This window comes from Mastigoproctus giganteus, chromosome 5 (genome assembly GCF_048544385.1).
Source record: "Mastigoproctus giganteus isolate SK-2022 chromosome 5, ASM4854438v1, whole genome shotgun sequence".
NCBI classification, from domain to species: Eukaryota; Metazoa; Arthropoda; class Arachnida; order Uropygi; family Thelyphonidae; genus Mastigoproctus; species Mastigoproctus giganteus.
Window position 1 is genome coordinate 28,892,278 of NC_143579.1, and position 22,110 is coordinate 28,914,387.

The 22,110-nt window shown below is 38.8% G+C and overlaps 1 protein-coding gene across 1 annotated transcript in view; it reads left to right on the forward strand.

The window, feature by feature from the left end:
* Positions 1-22,110, forward strand: part of Impbeta11 (importin beta11) — a 257,037-nt gene that overhangs the window by 102,194 nt on the left and 132,733 nt on the right. The gene's annotated exons all lie outside the window — the stretch shown is intronic.

Genomic DNA, 22,110 nt, shown 5'->3' on the forward strand with positions numbered 1-22,110 from the left:
TTTTTAAGAAAAGAAAACAGATTTTTTTGTCCATTTGAAATTGCATAACAGTAGTATTTTTACACTTATTTTGTATTTCCTTTCAAACTGACATGCTTTTTAAATGAATCCATTCCATAAATTTGAATTCATTAAATCATTCAGCTCATTTTTCTTGGATATTCACATGTTTATACATTTCAAATATTTCATTTTTAAATGATATAATTTCTTCACCCCAAATTTGTGATCAGTTACAATTTTGCAAGCTCTTAAAAGAACAAATTTTTGTTTAGGATTAATTAAGAAATTTGATCATCTGATGCAAGTAACTTGTGACCTCTATTATACAACTTTTGGACCATTCTTTGTTTAGTTATTGTTTATTGAACAGTCTAGACCCAACCCCACTCAGGGTTGGATCTAGACTGACCTGGGACAGTAATTGATATTAATGATAATTAACAATAAAAACAGAGTATTAATAACAAACAATGCGGTATTTGTTCCAATTTACTCAGGCTCTTAGAGGAGTAGGGTGATCACCTCCTACTGGATCTGCTACTGACTGCACCTTGCATAACATGGACGTTTGTTATGCAAGGTGCAGTGTTACTATCGCAAGGTTGCTATCGAGGCAGTGTTAGGTGGGTCGGAAAACTGCTAGCTTGGGGGGAGACAAAGACCAATAGATTGACAGTAGCCACTGGCAGAGGTGAAAGAGATTCTTGCACTGCTTCTATTAGAATGAGCAGAAGCCTGAAAAACAAGATGCATGGTATTTCAGAGACTGCTGGGAGCCATTGCGGTACAAGTAAACACATGGGTTGTGTTAGGGTAGCTAAGAATAGAAACAGGTGCAGGTATACTTGCGTGTACACCAATGCTAGGAGTTTAGTAAATAAATTTGATGAATTTGAGGTATTGCTCAAAACATCAAAGGCAGATATTGTTGGGATATCAGAGACGTGGTGTCACACAGATATAAGGGATGCAGAACTGCAATTTGGGGAGTACAGCGTCTACAGAAAGGATAGACAGGATAGGAAGGGGGGAGGGGTTTGCTATTAGTTAAGAAACACATAAAAACCAAGGAAGTGAAGCCAGTCGACATCGCTGGACAGTGCAGTGTTGAGTCAGTTTGGTGTGACATAAGCATTGGGAGATCAAAATTGAGAGTAGGAGTGTGCTATAGGCCTAATGACTCTGATGAGTATAATAAGGAACTGTACAGGGAAATAGAGTGGGCCAGTAAATCAGAGAGTCTTATAATGGGAGATTTTAATTTCCCAGATATTGACTGGAATTTGGGGGCTGGTTACTCACACACTAGCAGGGCTTTTGTGGATTTATTGGATGATTGTTTTCTACATCAGCATGTTCGGGAGGCAACTAGAGGGAGTAATACTCTTGATTTGATTATCAGCAGTGATTCTTCATGCATTAAGAATCTGCAGATAAATGAACCACTAGGTGGCAGTGATCACAGTGTGCTGAAGTGGGATTTACTGAAAGAGGTAACTACCATTAGGGGTAAAGGGAAGGGTTATTGCTTCCGTAAAGGCGACTACGATGGACTGAGACAGTATTTAAATTCTATACAGTGGGACCAACTGATGATGTTACCAACAGCAAATTCAAAATGGGAAGCATTCAAAGAACTTATCTTGGAAGCTACTAGGCTTTACATACCAACCAAGAAATATTGTTCAAGGTTTAGGCCAAAATGGATGTCAGATGAACTAATGAGGCATATGGCAGAGAAGAAAAATGCATGGGATACTTACAAATTAACACATGACACAGAAGCCTATGATAGATACAAGTTGATATGCAACCAAGTTACAAAGGAGGTTAGGCAGGCGAAGACAGATTACGAGAAATCCTTGGCAAGGGATGCAAAGAAAAACAGCAAAGAGTTCTTTACTTATGTAAACTCTAGAAGGAAGGGGATGAATCAGATTGGTCCACTTGATATTGATGGGTCAACTGTTGATGATCCTGCTCAGGTAGCTAACAAACTAAATGAATATTTTGCATCGACATTCACACATGAGGAGTTATTCAGCAAGGGGAATGCCAGAGGTGTATTCAACTCTAGCAGTAAGCTACAGAATCTTGAAATAACTTGGAGTAAAGTGGAGGAGAAACTGTTGAAGATAAACACAAGAAAGGCACCCGGGGTGGATGGGATCTATCCTGTTATATTAAAGGAGGCAGCAAAGGAAGTAAGCAAACCCTTAGCCATAATTATGAGAGCTTCTTTGGACTCAGGGGAGGTACCCATAGACTGGAGATGTGCAAATGTGACCCGAATTCACAAAGGAGGATCAAAGGCTGACACAAGTAATTATAGACCTGTGAGCTGAACTTCTGTTCCAGGAAAATTAATGGAGGCACTGGTTAAAGAAGCACTGCAGGATCATTTAGACAAGACTTCAGTTATAGCTCAGACACAGCATGGTTTTGTTAAGGGGAAGTCTTGCCTGACCAACTTGATTAGATACTATGATGCAGTCACAAAAGAACTGGATGCAGGGAATAACTTTGATATTATATACTTGGATCTTAGAAAGGCTTTTGATACTGTTGCACATGGAAGACTGCTACACAAATTGGAGCAGTGTGACATTGGAGGCAAATTGCTGCTATGGATAAAGGGGTGGTTGAGGGGGAGAAGACAGAGAGTGGTAATCAATGGACACTGCTCATCGTGGACTAATGTTATTAGTGGAGTCCCTCAGGGCTCAGTGTTGGGTCCAATATTGTTTTCTGTATTTATAAATGATACTGATGATGGTATATCAAGCTTAATGTCCAAGTTTGCAGACGATACAAAGGTTGGCAGGGTTGTCAAGGACACTACTGACACTATGCTGCTGCAACAGGATCTGGAAAGGTTGAGCAGACGGGCTGAGAGGTGGCAAATGAAGTTTAACATTGACAAATGTAAAGTACTGCATATGGGAAACAGCAACCCCAGAGCAACGTATCAACTCTGTGGTACTACACTGACAGTGGTAGAGAATGAAAGGGACCTGGGGGTGGTTGTGCAGGCAGATATGAAGTTTTCTGAGCAGTGCAGACGGGCTGCAAGAGTAGCTCATGGAGTATTGTCAATGATATACAGGAATTTTTCCAGCAGGGATAAGGAGGTGATTATTCCATTGTATAAGGCAATGGTCAGGCCACACCTAGAGTACTGTATACAGGTCTGGAGGCCTCATTTCAAGAAGGATGTAGAGCTGCTGGAACGAGTACAGAGAAGGGCAACAAGATTAGTGAATGGAACAAAGGGGTGCTCTTACGAAGAAAGGCTTAAGTTTTGCAAATTACAGTGTCTGGAGACTAGGCACCAGCGAGGTGATCTGATAGAGGTGTATAAAGCCTTGAATGGTTTAAGCATGCTCAATGCTGATGGGATTCTTCCTCTAGCTCAGAAAAATCACCTGAGAGGGCATAAATTCAAATTGAGGAAAGACAGATGTAGGATAGACGTGTGGAAATTTGCCTTTAGCCAGCGGGTGGTTGGTTGGTGGAACAGACTTCCATCCCTTGTGGTGGAGGTTGATAGCCTAAATAAGTTTAAGGCTCAGCTGGACAGGTATTTTGAACGAACAGAGGGGTGAAGTGGAAGTGGGTTTTTTTTTTTTTTGGCTGATGCTGCATAAGCTTGCTTTCTTGCATCAAATGCCTCTACTAATGCTAATGCTAATGTTTGCTTTATTTAATGATAATTCAAAAAAATTTTGCAATAAATTTTTGCAGCTTTCCTTCTGCAAGAAAAATACTTTCAGAGAGTAAATACCATCAGACTGAGACAGTTGCTTCATTGGTCTTGTGTGGACAATAAAAAAAAAAAAATTCTTGTTTATACTCCAGCACAACCACCAGGTCAGTGGAGTTTACAATAAACTATCAATACAAACATTAATTGTATTTAGCAGCCACGGGTTTGAACCCCGGTTGACTCAAAGAGTGTGTGCTACTGCACTCTTTCTCCTGACCACTCGGCTAAGAAGTCTGGTTCAAGAGGTTAAAAAAAAAAAAAAAGATAAACTACAGCCATTATCAATTTCACTGCAGATTGGAAGCCTCCTCAATGATTCATGTTGAGGGAAATGCACCATAATTTGCCACGCTGCGCTAGTGCAGGTTGGCAGATTGACCATATTTTTCAGTCAGGGGCTTGAACCCCAGTCTACTCAAAGAGTATGCTACTGCACTCCTGCTCCTGACCACTCAGCTATGGAAGCACTGTTCAAGAGGTATTGTCCATTATTTCTGAAGTCCATTAAATTTGTATTAGTATTACAGTAAAATCTTGTTAATACAAACTGTTTATGCAAAGTACTCATTTATATGAAGCACATAGCATTCCCCTGCGAAAGGATAGGCTTTCCTATGTAAATATATTCATTTATTATAAAATTCGGTTAATATGTATTACAAAGTTCTTTTTTGCACTGTGAGAAAAAAAATATTGTCATTTTGTATGTTTAATACAAATCTTGGCAGAGCTGTCTGATTATTGCCTCTGGCCACCCGGCTCCCTACTTCCCGAAGGATGGCACTGACTTGTTAGAAATTGCTTTTGTGTAAACAAAAGCAGTTTATGGTAGCTACAACATCAAGTGCACTCTGAAAAACATCTTTCTGAAGGATGTTGTTAAATTAACAAAAGAATAAAAAGTTTTTCTAAGTTGTTTACATGCACTCTCTTGCTCTCCACGGGAATAAGGTCAGTTGCAATTGTTACCCCAGTTCAAAGAGTCTTTTGCTACTGTATACAGCAATCTATTTTTTGTGCCATTTTCCTGAGCTGATGTAACTTTTAAAACTTGCCTTTAAGTTAATTTAAAATTTGTTTATATTAAATCTAATCTAGCAGTGTTATGGCGAAAAATGTAAACGTACAGAATTATCCTGGAAATTAAACTAAAAATTATACAAAAGGCTGATAGGATAGAAAGAATCAAGATGGACATTGCAAAGGAATACAACATCCCTTTACCTACTTTATCTATATACAATACTGAAAAATCAAAAAAGACTTGAAGACACTGGATTAGCGATAAAAAAACAGGAAACAAATTTGTGGTGCAAAACATGAGGAGCTTGAAACAAAACTTTGAGTGGTACCAACAAATCCATGCATCTGATTTGCCAATATCAGGTCCAATTTTGCAAGAAAAGGTAAATTATCTTGCTCAGCAACATGGAATTAGGGACATTAAATGCAGCAGTGACTGGCTCCAAAGATTTAAAGACAGGAATAACTTGGTTTCACAAAATGTTTCAGTGAATCTGCATTAACTGACAAAGAAAGGGCTACAGACTGGTTGTGTTCTGTATGTATAGTCCATTCTTGAAAAATACGAGACAAAGGATATTTTTAATCTTGATGAGACAATTTTTTTTTTTTATAATTTGCTGCCTGACAAAACATTTGCTGTTCAAGGAGTCTTATCATGGTTGAAAATTTAGTAAACAAAGACTCACTGTTCTGTTATGCTGCAATTCAGATGGCAGTACAAAACTACGCCCACTTGTGACTGGTAAGTTTTCCAAGCCAAGATGTTTTAAAGCAGTTAACCAACTTCCATGTGATTATGAGACCAAAAGAAGTGCTTGGCTTACAGTCAAAACTTTTCAGTATTGATTATCAAAAGTGGACATAAGAGTGGCTTCAGAAAAAAGGAACAGTTGGATGATTCTAGGTTGTTGTACAGCACATTCTGCCAAGACACTTAAGTTGACAAATATACGGCTGTTATTTTTACCCCCAATATCACCGGTTAATTGCAACCACTGGATCAAGGCATTATTTATAATCTCAAGAGTGCACAGAGAGCCCGCCTGATAAGGTACTTGATTTGCAACATACAAGGAGGGAACAGTTTGTTAACCAAATTGGAATGTCTTGGATGTTATCTGTAATCTTGTTATTGCTTGGGACAGTATTGCATCAAGTGTAATAATCAACTACTTCAGAAAGATGTTTGTTTGTTATTTGGTTTTTAGGAGCATTAGCAACTAAGGCCACATTGCTCCGGGGATATGCGGTAGTCATTCCCTGACCTTTCCGCATCCTCTGTATTTGGTGGTCACGGGCTCGAACCCCGGTCTAATCAAGAAGCGTGTGCTACGCACTGCTGCTCCTGCTCACCTGGCCGGAGACGCTGCTTCAGAAAGAGAGAATATCATCGAAAAACATGGTCCAGCAGACAAATGTGATAGCAAAATTGAGGATGGAGCAATTTGAAGGAGCACATGGATTTTGTTGACAAATTTGAAGAGTTTGTGAAGGTGGATGATGAAGTTGCTACCACTGCAATGCCAACACCAAAAGAGCTGCTGAGCACCAAACAAAACGATGATGTTTTTGTTACCAGCAACAGCAAAAGTAAAGAAGCACACACACACACTGCCTTTTAAAAAAGATGCCCAAAATGCATTGAACATAATAGAGAATGTGTTGGCCTGCAATAATGGTGATATAGAAACAACTATTGCATTTGATAATGTCTGTGCTGTAGTTGTGCTGTGATGAACACCATGGCGAGATCTAAACTTCCTTACATTTCGAGGGTACAGCTCTAAAATGGGGTTCGCAGTCTGGCCACTAGTTAGTACAGGTAGTTCTCGACTTTACGAGTTAATTCGTTCCTAGCGTGTGCTCGTAAAGCGAAAACTCGTAAAGCGGGAATTTATTTCCCATAGACATAATGTTAAAAATAGGGGTTACATTATCAACAATGAAATTAGTTAGCTAATTAGTTTGTTTAAACAATGATTGATTTATCCAAAGAAATGAAAATGTAGCCTATAAATCAAGCAAATTATAATAATAGAGAAATTATTTATGACTTGCAAATGTTAAAGAATGTTTATTCTTCATCATCATTGACTGAATGCACACTTGCTGATTACTCATTATTAGCTCAGCACTCATTGATTTGTTGCACAAGGAGTCGTCTTCTTCAGAAATGCTTCAAGAGGTGTTTATTTCCAAGATAATCTTTTATTTTCTTTATAAATTTCAATAGCATGCATATGCATTTTTAACGGAATGCACAAATTGCAACTAACACGATTTGCGCAGAGTAACAAGTTAATGAAGCAAAAAAAAAAAGGAATTGAAGCAAAGGAATGAAGAGAAGAGTCTGAAAATATATTTTTTTTATACGACTCAAGATTTCAGTAAAAGGCAAACACATTTCACCATAATAACGTAAAAATCCACGCAATTCCAGCTATCAGTATTTTCACAAATGCAATAACATCAAGTTTTCCACCCGTTTATAATTGCTTGCAGTAACAGAAAAGTCCAATAAACCAGAAAGTGCAAATTGTTTTTATTGTTTTATGGTCGTGACTTCTAGAAATGTGCTTTAGAAAAATATCACAAGGCCATTCAAAATTGGTTCTTATAACATATATGAAAATGTTAAAAATGTAGTGCGTTTAATGATTTGAATTGGTAACTAATACAATTTACTAATACTATAAAAACAACCTTTTAGAGAGTTATATAGCGAAAATTTGAACTTCCAAGGTTGTGGAATGAATTACCAAAAAACAATGTGTTATTGGGTTCACATTACAGAATTTTTGTGATACGATGGTAACGAATTAATATCGTAAAGCTCGGTACACTGTATTGTATAACTATGCGCTTGGTTTGAAATGCAGTATTTATGAATGCTTAACATTTCATTTTTTGCAATTAATGTTCATATTTTCGATTTTGTTGATACTTGATACTATGAAAAAAAAAAAAAAAAAAATTGTAAACCCAGGAACTTGTAAAGCGAGAACTGCCTGTACACCGGACCGGACCTATTGGTAACTCTCTAGGAGGCTTCCGGATCAGCTAGTGTATAATCTTGCTACCTCTACTCTGCCAGATAGTGACTGGAGGAAGTCCGAGTAGTGGGTATGCAGGGGACATTGTCAAGGCCACGTTACGTCAAGATCTGGGTATATTCTTACCATGTATACACCATATCCAATAATTTCATTACTTCATACAAGTAAAATAATAAGAGGAGTTTACCTCAATATAGTGCATAGAACACTTCCTTATTATACCCTCCAGAAATTAAAACGGAAAAAACGAAAAAATCGACAACTTACCGGTACATTAGAGTAAGATATAAATAATTAAATAATCAATTTAACACAATTCAAATCAATTTAAAACAATTAAAAATCAAATTAACACAATTAAAAGAATCTAACGAAAATATTCAAAACGATTTTCCTTCCTGAAGCTGACAACGCTTTTCGACCGTATGTCGTGATCACAGGAATGAAAATTACCGAATCGGGTTAAACCTGATACTTAAATAGAGATTTTGTCTTCGTGCATGCGCGTAAAGGTCCACGCATCGGAGATCAAATATGGCCGCCGAACATTAACAGAATTCTCGTGTAATTTTATTTCAACGGTTTCTGCAATTAATAGTCGCATATAATTACGTTGAACGTTAAGTATTTTGGCCTCGTTAAATAAAAAAAAGTATGTTTTTCGTTAATGGCATGAAAGGCTAATTCTGACGCTGCTGAACGAGAAGCACGAACAGAGGCTTCATGTTGATTTACACAAATATTAAGAGAAAAACGGGTCGAACCTTGATAAGACGAGTCGCAATCACCGCAAAAAATATTGTATACCAGATCATTAATTTGTGTTGCGAACGCTGAAATAACCGAGCGATTGTTCAGTATAGTGTGTAACTTCCATATAGGCCTAGCTACAATTTTAAATTCGGTATCTTTAAAGAATCTGTTAAGCTGTTTGTGCCACTGTTCAACATATGGGACAGAAATAGTGTTTTTTGATATTACTATTGTTGATTGGTGTAGTATTTTGTATCCTATCCTTAGCTTGTACCCTAATTCGGTTTATTGTGGTAATGGAATAACCCCTGTTTAAGAATCTGCTAGTTAATATTTGTATTTCTGAGTCCAAAGCAGAATCCGTCGTTGAATATTTATAGGCATTAAGAAATTGATTAAAGATGATCGATCTTTTGTAGGTGAACGGGTGATAGCTATTATAATGTAGAAGCATACCGGTGTTTGTAGGTTTTTGATAGATGCTAAATTGTATTTTATTCAGTCCTGGGTAAGCATGAAAGAAGAGTCGCATTTAGAAAGTTTAATGACTTTGTATCCGTATCCTCCCTTTCCAATGTAAATTTGAGTCTAGAATGAATATTATTAAACGAATGTAAAATGTCTTGGATAGTATTACTATCGGTAATAACTAGCACATCATCTAAATACCTCCCATAGTATGTGATACGGGGTCGAAAAGGTGTCAAATGTATCTGCTCAATCGTTGAAAGATAGATCTCTGACATTAAGCCACTCAGGCTCAAACCCATTGGTAATCCAAAAATTTGTTTGTACACCTTGTCTCGAAAGGTGATGTAGTTAGCCTCAACTAACAGTTTAAGTGAAAAATTTCTTTAATAGGTAGCTTCGTATGATTAATCGGTGTCGAGTTTTTATTTAACATATCCCAAATAATAATGTGTATTCAACGTTTACATTCGTATATAATGAGGTAACATCTAGTGAGAATAAATTGTCATTGTCGCCGAGTCTACGGTCATTAAGTTTATTAAATAATGTATCGTAGTTCTTAATCCCAAATTGTATTACCTGTCTAAAGGGTTTTATAATGTTATATACATGTGTGGCTAAGGATGAAAATGCCGAGTTCCTGTAAGACACAATAGGTCGAATAGGAAATCCAGTCTTGTGTAATTTTACCTGACCGAAAAGTGCAGGAATATTGTATGTTCTGGACGTCAATTCCTTTAACTGAACCATAGTAATGTAGTCGTTTTTTCGATACGTGGTTAACGTTTTATTGTATTGATTGACCAAATTGGTAAACAGTGCTGGGTCTACTTCACGATAAGTGGAGGTATCTGACACAACTGAATCTAACTTATTAATATAATCATGTTTATCTAGTATTACCACCGTATCTCCTTTATCTGCCCTCTGTATAATAATGTCCTTATTTCCCCGAAGTTCTCGTAAAGCCGAACTGTCATGTGTATTCAATTTAGGAAGTCGCGTTTCTTTTATGTTATTCACTACTTGGTTAACTTGTTGAATAAATACATCATTTTGTGGAACATTACGAAGTCCAAATTCAATATCAATTACGCATTGTTTTTTATGCAGTTTTCGAGGTGGTAAATTATAGTTTAGTCCTTTGGATAAAAGCGAAATCTGGTCCTGCGATAGTGTACACGAGGAAAATATTTGTAACCTGTTGATATGTCGGTTCGTTGGATACAGGGTGAGGGGGTGTTCGTGCCCTAGCTGACATATTCTGTGGTAGCACGTTCTGTATCTGTGGGGGGGGATGTCACCCAACTCGTATGAACTTGGTCGCAAGCCTGCGACAATGTGTTAGAATTCGCATGAACATGTCTTGACCTATCCGATAATGTTTGCAACTTATTAACGTGTCTGTTTTTTTATTTCTGAGGCCTGTGCTTCCCGTCGCAAATCTATGGAGGTCTTCAATACAGCCCAATCGTTCGGATGTAGATAATTTTTTAATTTATCACGAAGCTTCCTAACCTGAGAAAAGTATTTTTGTTTATTCGCCGATACAAACACTGGTATGCTTTTACATTATAATAGCTATCACCCTTTCACCTACAAAAGATCGATCATCTTTAATCAATTCTTAATGCCTATAAATATTCAACGACGGATTCTGCTTTGGACTCAGAAATACAAATATTAACTAGCAGATTCTTAAACAAGGGTTATTCCATTACCACAATAAACCAAATTAGGGTACAAGCTAAGGATAGGATACAAAATATTACACCAATCAACAATAGTAATATCAAAAAACACTTTATTTCTGTCCCATATGTTGAACAGTGGCACAAACAGCTTAACAGATTCTTTAAAGATACCGAATTTAAAATTGTAGCTAGGCCTATACAGAGGTTACACACTATACTGAACAATTGCTCGGTTATTTCAGCGTTCGCAACACAAATTAATGATCTGGTATACAATATTTTTTGCGGTGATTGCGACTCGTCTTATCAAGGTTCGACCTGTTTTTCTCTTAATATTTGTGTAAATCAACATGAAGCCTCTGTTCGTGCTTCTTGTTCAGCAGCGTCAGAATTATCCTTTCATGCCATTAACGAAAAACATACTTTTTTTTTATTTAACGAGGCCAAAATACTTAACGTTCAACGTAATTATACGCGACTATTAATTGCAGAAACTGTTGAAATAAAATTACACGAGAATTCTGTTAATGTTCGGCGGCCATATTTGATCTCCGATGCGTGGACCTTTACGCGCATGCGCGAAGACAAATAATCTCTATTTAAGTGTCAGGTTTAACACGATTCGGTAATTTTCATTCCTGTCATCACGACATACGGTCGAAAAGTGTTGTCAGCTTCAGGAAGGAAAATCGTTTTGAATATTTAACAGATATTTATTTAAAGTATACCCAGTAAAATAAAATAAAATAAAATATTTCCAGAAGCTTTCGGAACTCGTGTCCCTTTCTCAACTGACAGAATTTTTAAATACATTACAAGCAAACTGTGGCACGTTACTCATTCGTCATTGTTGTAGCACGGACGTGTGCTGCCTTGCGCCAGTGATCATCCATCAATAAAACGGTTGTCTCCAGGATTGGATGTATACGCATGCCTTTCTGGCGATTTAATGCCTTAGGGTTGTTCATTATGTTTAGTGACTCTAGCCATAGGCGGTGGCGAAAGTGTCGCGCGTGGTCCACTATCTCAAAGTCGCGCTTGGGGTCAAGATCGTGGTTGGTAGCCCAAAAATGTTCTGCAAGCGCCTACCGAGAGAAAGCCTTGGCCCTATTACTCGATCCTAACGTATATGAACCTCTACCTGATCCTCCCGTTAAAGTCTTGAAACGTCTGGAAGCAAATGTTAATAAACTTGTCCACGCATGGCTTAAAGATAAGAAGATCCCGACCGCGACTCACCATCTTCTGCGTGCTACTGGCTGCCAACTACCACAATTCTACGGATTACCAAAGATCCATAAACCGGGTATTCCTCTCAGACCTATAGTGTCTTGCTGCAGTGCCCCAACGTATGAACTGTCCAAACACATCGCGAGCCTCCTCTCGCCTCTTATAGGTAATACATCTCACACCGTTAAAAACAGCAGTGAATTCATTAACACCATTAAGGACATTTCAATCCCTGATAACTCTGTCATGGCATCATTTGACGTGGTTTCTTTATTCACCTCGATTCCCGTCCAACAGGCCGTGCACTGCGCCAGAAGGCTCCTTGAGAGCGACTTAAGCCTCCAATCCAGGACGTCACTATCCACTGATGACATCTGTACCGCCCTCAACCTATGCCTCTCTAGCAGCATCTTCACCTTTGAAGACTCACTCTACAAACAAGTACATGGCACTGCTATGGGTGCCCCTGTCAGTTCCGTAGTAGCTAACATCGCCATGGAAGATCTGGAGAAGCAGATACACCAGAACCCACCTACACCTATTACAACGTGGTGTAGATATGTCGACGATATTTTTACCATAATACCACGTGGTTCTGAAACGGTACTACTAGAATACCTCAACTCTCTATCCAATTTCATCAAGTTTACCGTAGAATCAGAGGTGGACGGTTCGCTCCCGTTTCTGGACGTGCTAGTGCATCGCGTAGGCCCACATCTAGAGACCTCAGTATACCGCAAACCCATGTGGTGCGGTCAATTCACCAACTACGGGTCCGGCCACGCTCCAAGCCATCTCAGTAGCACTGCCCGCACCCTGTTCTCCAGGGCCTGGAGCCATTCCAGCACCGACACAATTAGACGTAACGAGATCTCCCGTGTGAAGGCGGACTTAACCAGATGCGGTTATCCATCCCATGTACTAAACAGATGCTTGTTACAGGCACAAGAACTTACTTCCAACCCAAGACCTCCGAAGCAAGTCGGCATATCATCCGCCTACATTCCGTATTATCCAGGAGTGTCAGGACGTATCTCGAAGATCCTGAGAAGTTACAACATAAAATGTGTACAATTACCAGGTAGGAACCTACGTTCACTTGTCTCCAGTGTGAAGACCCCTGTCACACCTGTCTTACGCAGCAATGTAGTGTACCGTATCACCTGTAGGGCCTGTAACAGTTGCTACGTAGGTGAGACATCGAGACGTCTCCAGGATCGCCTCACGGAACACGACAGAGCAATCCGGCTTGCCGAAACTGACCAGTCCGCGCTTGCAGAACATTTTTGGGCTACCAACCACGATCTTGACCCCAAGCGCGACTTTGAGATAGTGGACCACGCGCGACACTTTCGCCACCGCCTATGGCTAGAGTCACTAAACATAATGAACAACCCTAAGGCATTAAATCGCCAGAAAGGCATGCGTATACATCCAATCCTGGAGACAACCGTTTTATTGATGGATGATCACTGGCGCAAGGCAGCACACGTCCGTGCTACAACAATGACGAATGAGTAACGTGCCACAGTTTGCTTGTAATGTATTTAAAAATTCTGTCAGTTGAGAAAGGGACACGAGTTCCGAAAGCTTCTGGAAATATTTTATTTTATTTTATTTTACTGGGTATACTTTAAATAAATATCTGTTAAACTATGGACCCCAGTACTCCAGGCCCATTTGTCACTATTCGATCACTTTATGGCCATAATACCTACAACGATTGTGCACAGTTGCAAAAGTGCTTCCTCTCAATAGCTCGCTACAGGCAACATTTACGCTTCGCCCACAGATGCAAAAGCAATCGAATTATACCTAAAGGGTTCCGATACAAAGCCCCGTTCCACAACTCTCATATGGATCGTGCCTGCTTTAACTTCAGCCTGCGCACGTTAAATTTATGGATATCCCATCTCCACCGTGAAATCAGGAACGCTGACTACAACAAGTCCAGACTGTTACAACACATACAAGGTAAGGTCTCGCCTATTGTATTTACAAACCTTATACATACCATCTGCCATCGGGCTAGTCAGACCTCGGATACCTACCGTTTACGCCAACAGCGCAAGTTCATAAACTTGAGCATAGAAACTAACTCCTTAAAGACGAACACTCGTTCAGACGACACGACTTCTTTCGTCTTGAATCTAAGTAACAAACAACTGTCCAATGAGCAGCTGAGTGTTTTATCAAACGGTATGAAATTCGCCGTTATACCATCGAAACCTCCCATCACACAGCTCGCTATGGGCATAGAAGCCAGTATTACCAACCTTCCCGAAGAAACTGCCAACGAGATCCGATTCAAGACTGCCGCAGTCCTCCGCAACACTCGAAAAACGTGCTCAAACCTCAACCACCGCCAACGTGCCGCCCTGTCATCTATAAGAAAAGACAACTCCATCGTTGTACTTCCTGCTGATAAAGGGCGCCGGACTGTTGTGCTGGACCGATCAGCCTACCGAGAGAAAGCCTTGGCCCTATTACTCGATCCTAACGTATATGAACCTCTACCTGATCCTCCCGTTAAAGTCTTGAAACGTCTGGAAGCAAATGTTAATAAACTTGTCCACGCATGGCTTAAAGATAAGAAGATCCCGACCGCGACTCACCATCTTCTGCGTGCTACTGGCTGCCAACTACCACAATTCTACGGATTACCAAAGATCCATAAACCGGGTATTCCTCTCAGACCTATAGTGTCTTGCTGCAGTGCCCCAACGTATGAACTGTCCAAACACATCGCGAGCCTCCTCTCGCCTCTTATAGGTAATACATCTCACACCGTTAAAAACAGCAGTGAATTCATTAACACCATTAAGGACATTTCAATCCCTGATAACTCTGTCATGGCATCATTTGACGTGGTTTCTTTATTCACCTCGATTCCCGTCCAACAGGCCGTGCACTGCGCCAGAAGGCTCCTTGAGAGCGACTTAAGCCTCCAATCCAGGACGTCACTATCCACTGATGACATCTGTACCGCCCTCAACCTATGCCTCTCTAGCAGCATCTTCACCTTTGAAGACTCACTCTACAAACAAGTACATGGCACTGCTATGGGTGCCCCTGTCAGTTCCGTAGTAGCTAACATCGCCATGGAAGATCTGGAGAAGCAGATACACCAGAACCCACCTACACCTATTACAACGTGGTGTAGATATGTCGACGATATTTTTACCATAATACCACGTGGTTCTGAAACGGTACTACTAGAATACCTCAACTCTCTATCCAATTTCATCAAGTTTACCGTAGAATCAGAGGTGGACGGTTCGCTCCCGTTTCTGGACGTGCTAGTGCATCGCGTAGGCCCACATCTAGAGACCTCAGTATACCGCAAACCCATGTGGTGCGGTCAATTCACCAACTACGGGTCCGGCCACGCTCCAAGCCATCTCAGTAGCACTGCCCGCACCCTGTTCTCCAGGGCCTGGAGCCATTCCAGCACCGACACAATTAGACGTAACGAGATCTCCCGTGTGAAGGCGGACTTAACCAGATGCGGTTATCCATCCCATGTACTAAACAGATGCTTGTTACAGGCACAAGAACTTACTTCCAACCCAAGACCTCCGAAGCAAGTCGGCATATCATCCGCCTACATTCCGTATTATCCAGGAGTGTCAGGACGTATCTCGAAGATCCTGAGAAGTTACAACATAAAATGTGTACAATTACCAGGTAGGAACCTACGTTCACTTGTCTCCAGTGTGAAGACCCCTGTCACACCTGTCTTACGCAGCAATGTAGTGTACCGTATCACCTGTAGGGCCTGTAACAGTTGCTACGTAGGTGAGACATCGAGACGTCTCCAGGATCGCCTCACGGAACACGACAGAGCAATCCGGCTTGCCGAAACTGACCAGTCCGCGCTTGCAGAACATTTTTGGGCTACCAACCACGATCTTGACCCCAAGCGCGACTTTGAGATAGTGGACCACGCGCGACACTTTCGCCACCGCCTATGGCTAGAGTCACTAAACATAATGAACAACCCTAAGGCATTAAATCGCCAGAAAGGCATGCGTATACATCCAATCCTGGAGACAACCGTTTTATTGATGGATGATCACTGGCGCAAGGCAGCACACGTCCGTGCTACAACAATGACGAATGAGTAACGTGCCACAGTTTGCTTGTAATGTATTTAAAAATTCTGTCAGTTGAGAAAGGGACACGAGTTCCGAAAGCTTCTGGAAATATTTTATTTTATTTTATTTTACTGGGTATACTTTAAATAAATATCTGTTAAACTATGGACCCCAGTACTCCAGGCCCATTTGTCACCGTTTTGAATATTTTCGTTAGATTCTTTTAATTGCGTTAATTTGGTTTTTAATTGTTTTAAATTGATTTGAATTGTGTTAAATTGATTATTTAATTATTTATATCTTACTCTAATGTGCTGGTAAGTTGTCGGTTTTTTCCGTTTTAATTTCTGGAGGGTATCATAAGGAAGTGTTCTATGCACTATATTGAGGTAAACTCCTCCTATTATTTTACTTATATTATTATCAACGTAGAACATATAAATAGTACAGCTCTGATTCATACTATCTAATTACTTCATACAGCATGTTTCCCCCCCCCCCCCAACCTTTTCTTATTTTTGAATACACCATGAATTGTCAAACTAATAGAGCAAGCTTATCTGCAAAAAAGATCTAAACCTTCCAAACGCTTCCTATTTTATTTCACAACTATATCTGGTCTCAGTTCTAATCTCGACAATGTCCATTTCCACTTACAATCTGCCAAACCCATGTACCTTTTCTGACAGAATCTCAGTTACCGGTTGATTCAACCACTGCTCATCTCAGTTGCCCAAATTATTCACTGTATGATTCCTTTCACCTCAAAGGTGGTACTTGTGCATATGTCTGTTCCGATATTCCCTGTCAGAGACTTGGTAATTTGAAATCTCCTCTTTTTGATCTTCTCTGGTTTAAAATCTCTCTACCTCATTGTGTCAAATTCATCTGTTGTCTCTACCGTTCTCCCAACTCCTCTAATCACTTGGAGCTCTTTGACTGGACTATCTCCAGTCCAACCTTTCTGACCGTGAGGTAATTTTCCTTGGTGATTTTAATGTTCACAACTCCAGCTGGTTTCTGTTCTCTAGTCACACAGAACCAGCTGTTTGAGATGCTGAGGCTTTTGCAATTACTAATGACCTCACACAGATTGTTCATATACGTACCAGAATACTGAAAAATTCTAACCATACAGCCAACATGCTTGATCTTTTTCTCACAAACAACCCTTCTAAGTACACAGTTGAAGTGAGAGTTCCTTTAGGCACCTCAGATCACAACTTAGTGATTGTCTCTTCTTCAATGGAGCTTTTATCTCATGGCTATTCCCAACCTCTTTTTGTTTGACCTTACAAGAAAGCAAAATGGGATGACCTGAGAGATTTATTTTCTTCTTTTCCTTGGTCGGATTACTGTTTCGAAACTTCTGATATCAACGTTTGCTCAGATAGTGTCAGTGAAATTATTCTGGTAGGAATGGAATCGTTTATTCCACATTAAAATCTCCTCCTCTATCTAAACTTTGGTTTTCCAATAAATGTGCTAAGGCTATTTGAGAGAAGAATGTTGCATATCATAATTGGCTTGTTTACAATTCTTCAGTTTCATTTTCTGCTTACACCAGAGCTCACAACAATTGTTGTAAAGCAGTTATTAATCAGTCCAAACTTGATTTTGAACAGGCTAAGAGTAGAAAACTTGCTTCTTGCCCTAATGGTAGCCAAGCATTCTGGTCTCTTGCTAAAGCAATTGGCTGCAACTTTTGCAACATTTTTCTCCCAACTCATGTATTAATGATCTTGGTAAAACACCTCCCAACATGCTCCATTCAATGCCTCCTGTGGTCTTCCATCAAAAGGATGTCAGGAGGATTTTGATGAATCTTGATTCTCAGAAAGCTCCAGGTCCTGATGGTATTTCTCCACTTATTCTCAAAACCTGTGCTCCTGTTCTTTTCTGCCTTTTTTCACTTTCTTATTGCAAAGGTGTTTTTCCTTCTGCTTGGAAATTTGCTCATATCCAGCCAGTTTCTGAAAAGGGTGACAAGTTCAAGTCTAATGTCAACAGATATCTTCTTTCATCTTCTCCACCTCCAACCCAAGCATGGTATTAAGTACTATAGGTTCTAATACCTCTCATATTTGGAGTTTTCATTAAAAAAAAAAATGCATATAGAACAAAAACTGTGCAAACAACATTGGATTCTTTCTTTAAATTAGATTAATTTATTAAAAAGTTAGTCTCCTTTTATATTAAGATTGTAATTCTTTTTACTGTGATACTAAAATATTGTATATATCAAAATATATGCTAAGTAAAATTAAATGCAACAAGGCATCATATCTTTAAGAATATAATAATCTATATAATATTGGTGTAAACACATCATAGACAACTCTTAAATAAAAAAACTACGTTAGTAATGTGAAGGGATCTTGCTACCTCTACTCTGCCAGATAGTGACTGGAGGGAGTCCGAGTAGTGTATCTCATATTGTGCTCTTCCTTCACAACAAGTTGCCATGTATTGCACTACCTCGAATAAGTAACGCTTCACTAAAAAAGAAGACTGTTGTTACTTATTCTCAGTGGGTACCACCACCCAGAAGTCACCTTTTCAGGGCTTGTTTGTATATGTGTGGGATAATAACTCTGCTATCCACTTGTCCCTATTACACTTAGAAAAGCAAAAAGTAGAGGCAAAGTAGGAGTGGAAGAAAAAAATAAATGGTGTTGAAGAATGAAAGGGACAGTAACTCCTTCAACTCAAAAACTCATAAATTCCTCGAATAGGCAACGCTTCCCCAGTAGAGAAGAACTATTGTTACCTATTCTCGGAAACTCCGTGAATATCAGGCTCCCCCTGGTGACTGTTTCAAGGCTAGTTGGCCTTTCATCGGTGGGTGGGCAGGTACCCCGGTATTGCAGATGTGACAATCCAGTTGTGAAGATAATCCCACAATATGAGAGATGCCAGAAGGTGTACATGATAATATTTAAGTAAAATTAAATGCAACAAGGCATCATATCTTTAAGAGTATAATAATCTATATAATATTGGAGTAAACACACCATAGACAACTCTTAAATAAAAAAAAAAAAAATGTTAGTAGTGTGAAGGGCATCATTTTATCTGTATCTCGTATTGTGCTCTTCCTTCACAACGAGTTGCTATGTATTGCACTACCTCGAATAAGTAATGCTTCACTAAAAGAGAAGACTATTGTTACTTATTCTCAGTGGGCACCACCACTCAAATGGCACTGTTTCGTGACTTGTTGACCTTTTATTACCAGGGTACCTGCCCACCCACCGATGAAAGGCCAACAAGCTTTGAAATGGTGCCGTCTGGGTGGTGGTGCCCACTGAGAATAAGTAACAATAGTCTTCTCTTTTAGTGAAGCGTTACTTATTCGAGGTATTGCAATACATGGCAACTCGTTGTGAAGGAAAAGCACAATATGAGATACAGATAAAACGGTGCCCTTCACTCTACTAACATAGTTTTTTTATTTAAGAGTTGTCTATGGTGCGTTTACACCAATATTAGATACAAAATATATGCTGTACAATATTTTCATTTCCGTTAATTGCTTTATTCTTAGTTTATCTTACAAATAAAATAAAATCTTTAAAAAATGTGTTATTCCTATTACTGTATTGTTAGACAAGGCTTTTGTTTTTATTTTATTAATTTAAATTAATTTATTTTCGATATTATTCTTAGATATACAGTATGTACCAAAAAAAAAAAAAGGTAAAATTTTGACAATTTTTTTTTTTTTTTTTTTTTTTTTTTTTTTTGGAGACCTTGTTACTACAAACCTCGTTATTACAAAACGTGAAAATTTAGGTCTCTTGAACTTTGTATTAATGAGATACGACTGTAGTATTATCAATGACCACATGTGCAAGGAAGTCTATAGCTTATGCTGCACCAACCAAAAATATTAATAATAGAACAAAATCAGTCAAACAGTCACGTGGCCTGTAGATTATTCTCATTCTCCTTATACCTTTGCTTCCAACTATTTCATATCACACAGATTCTATACTAGCATGCGAAACGTCTGAATTGGGAAAGCTTTCATCGCACTCAGGCTGCTTTTAATAGGAAGCATGATCCCATCACCTCTTCTATCTTCATAAATACATTATACATACTGTACTTGTCATCCCCTGTCTCCGGGTGGCACCACATTTCTGTAATCCCTATTATGTCAGCGTTACTTGTCCTAACCAGCAGTTCGAGTTCACTCATTTTATTGACGATTCACTCATTTTATTGATGGTACATTAAAGTGTTGGCTTACTTGTATAAGGTAAGATATACATGAAAAAGAAGGGGAAAAAAAATTTAATTTCTATTTGTCCAATTTTAATGTAGTTTATGGTGGCTTGACAATTCTTTCCAAAAGAGAAGAACAGATATACTTGAGTTAATACAGTAGATTCTTTATGCAATTGCAAATGCACCTGAAAAATATGCCTTTCCCAATTTCAGAGATAGAACCTTTTATACAAAAAAAAATCTGAATAATTTATTTTTTGTTGACAAATTCAGAAAACTTCCTAAACAAACTTAAACTGTTTAACAACATAAAAACTGGAATTTCTTAATAACCTTAGAGAATTTTTCAAGGTCCTTTACTGAATTAGCATCAGATGTGCTGTATGAATTGATTGCCTACATTTGCCATAGACACAAAATTCTTATTGTGTGGTGTATGTAGTCTATAATTTAGATGGAATACTTGAAAGTAGCACACAACTTTATAGCAGCAGTATCCAACCAATGGGTTTGATACCCTCTCCCCTTCACATTGTGCAGCCATGGCCATGCAGGCACCCTTCGAGTGTTATGCATCCTTTGAGTTTAAAACTAGCATGTCACAAAATATAGTTTCACTAGTTGTACTCGGCGTAACTTATGCAATCTTGACGCCATGATTATGGTGTAAATAGTTTAATCTAGATCCTTCAGTCTTCACCATTCTTGTTTAGTGTTGATATAATTCTACAGCAGTCACCTGTGGGATATATGCATATGTCTTTATTTCAGGTTCCCCGTCTTCAACAAATATTGCGGCAACCTCCGTTTTGGATGTAGGTGCATTACTTTGGTCATACACCCTTGGTTTGATTGTTTTTCAGGCCATTTTGTTGTTGCTTCAGCAGAATTGAAAATATAAAGTTGTCCATATCCTGGCTTATTTGCCTCGTTTGGATATAGCGGTCAGACCAAATGGTAAATCTGGCTGTGTATTCTAAAACAGGTGGTGATTTAATCTCTGCGCCCATTATTGAGTTGTACTCTCGTGTATGTTCTCTGTAGTTATTTGCTTCACGTGTATTCCCTGTAAGCAGCTCTCGTAATAGAGTAGGTCTTTCAGACAGTGGGTCAAGTGAAACTTTTCCATCTTGACAGCATTCAGCATATTTATTCGATGTGTTTAACTCATGTCCCCAATATCTTGCATCGCAATACTCACAGTTGTAACACATTTCCTATGTCATGCCCTTCCACATTAATTACAGCTTGTTGATTATTCACATCCAGTACTTCTATTTGGTTAGTCCTACGGGATTTCTCCCCCATCTTCTCATTTCCAATCTTGCTTCTTTTTCTTCATTGTTTTCTCTCTGTCTTCGTAGTTGTAGAGTCTCGTTTTGGTCACTTAGTCTATTACATCTCTCCTCTAATGTTTCGTTCAGCCATTTTTACACTTCATAAAACTTAGAATAGTTTATTAAAATTGAAGACATAAAATAAACAATTAAAATAAACATACATCGATAGCTTTCAGGCATAGGTTGCCTTTATTCAGTCAAAAAATGTTAGTACAAAAATTAATAAAGAGTACCCGGTATGTTGGTTACGCGAAGTGAACCATGTGAATGAGTGCTGGCAACAATTAGCTGTTGGAAAATTTGGGTAGTATATCTAAGTGTTTCATATATATAGATATTGACTTGAAAACATCCATTATTAATAATAATCAGTTTTTCTATATTGCTTTCTCATGTCTTATGTATATTCTTCAGAATTTAGCAGTATTATTATAAGTGTAT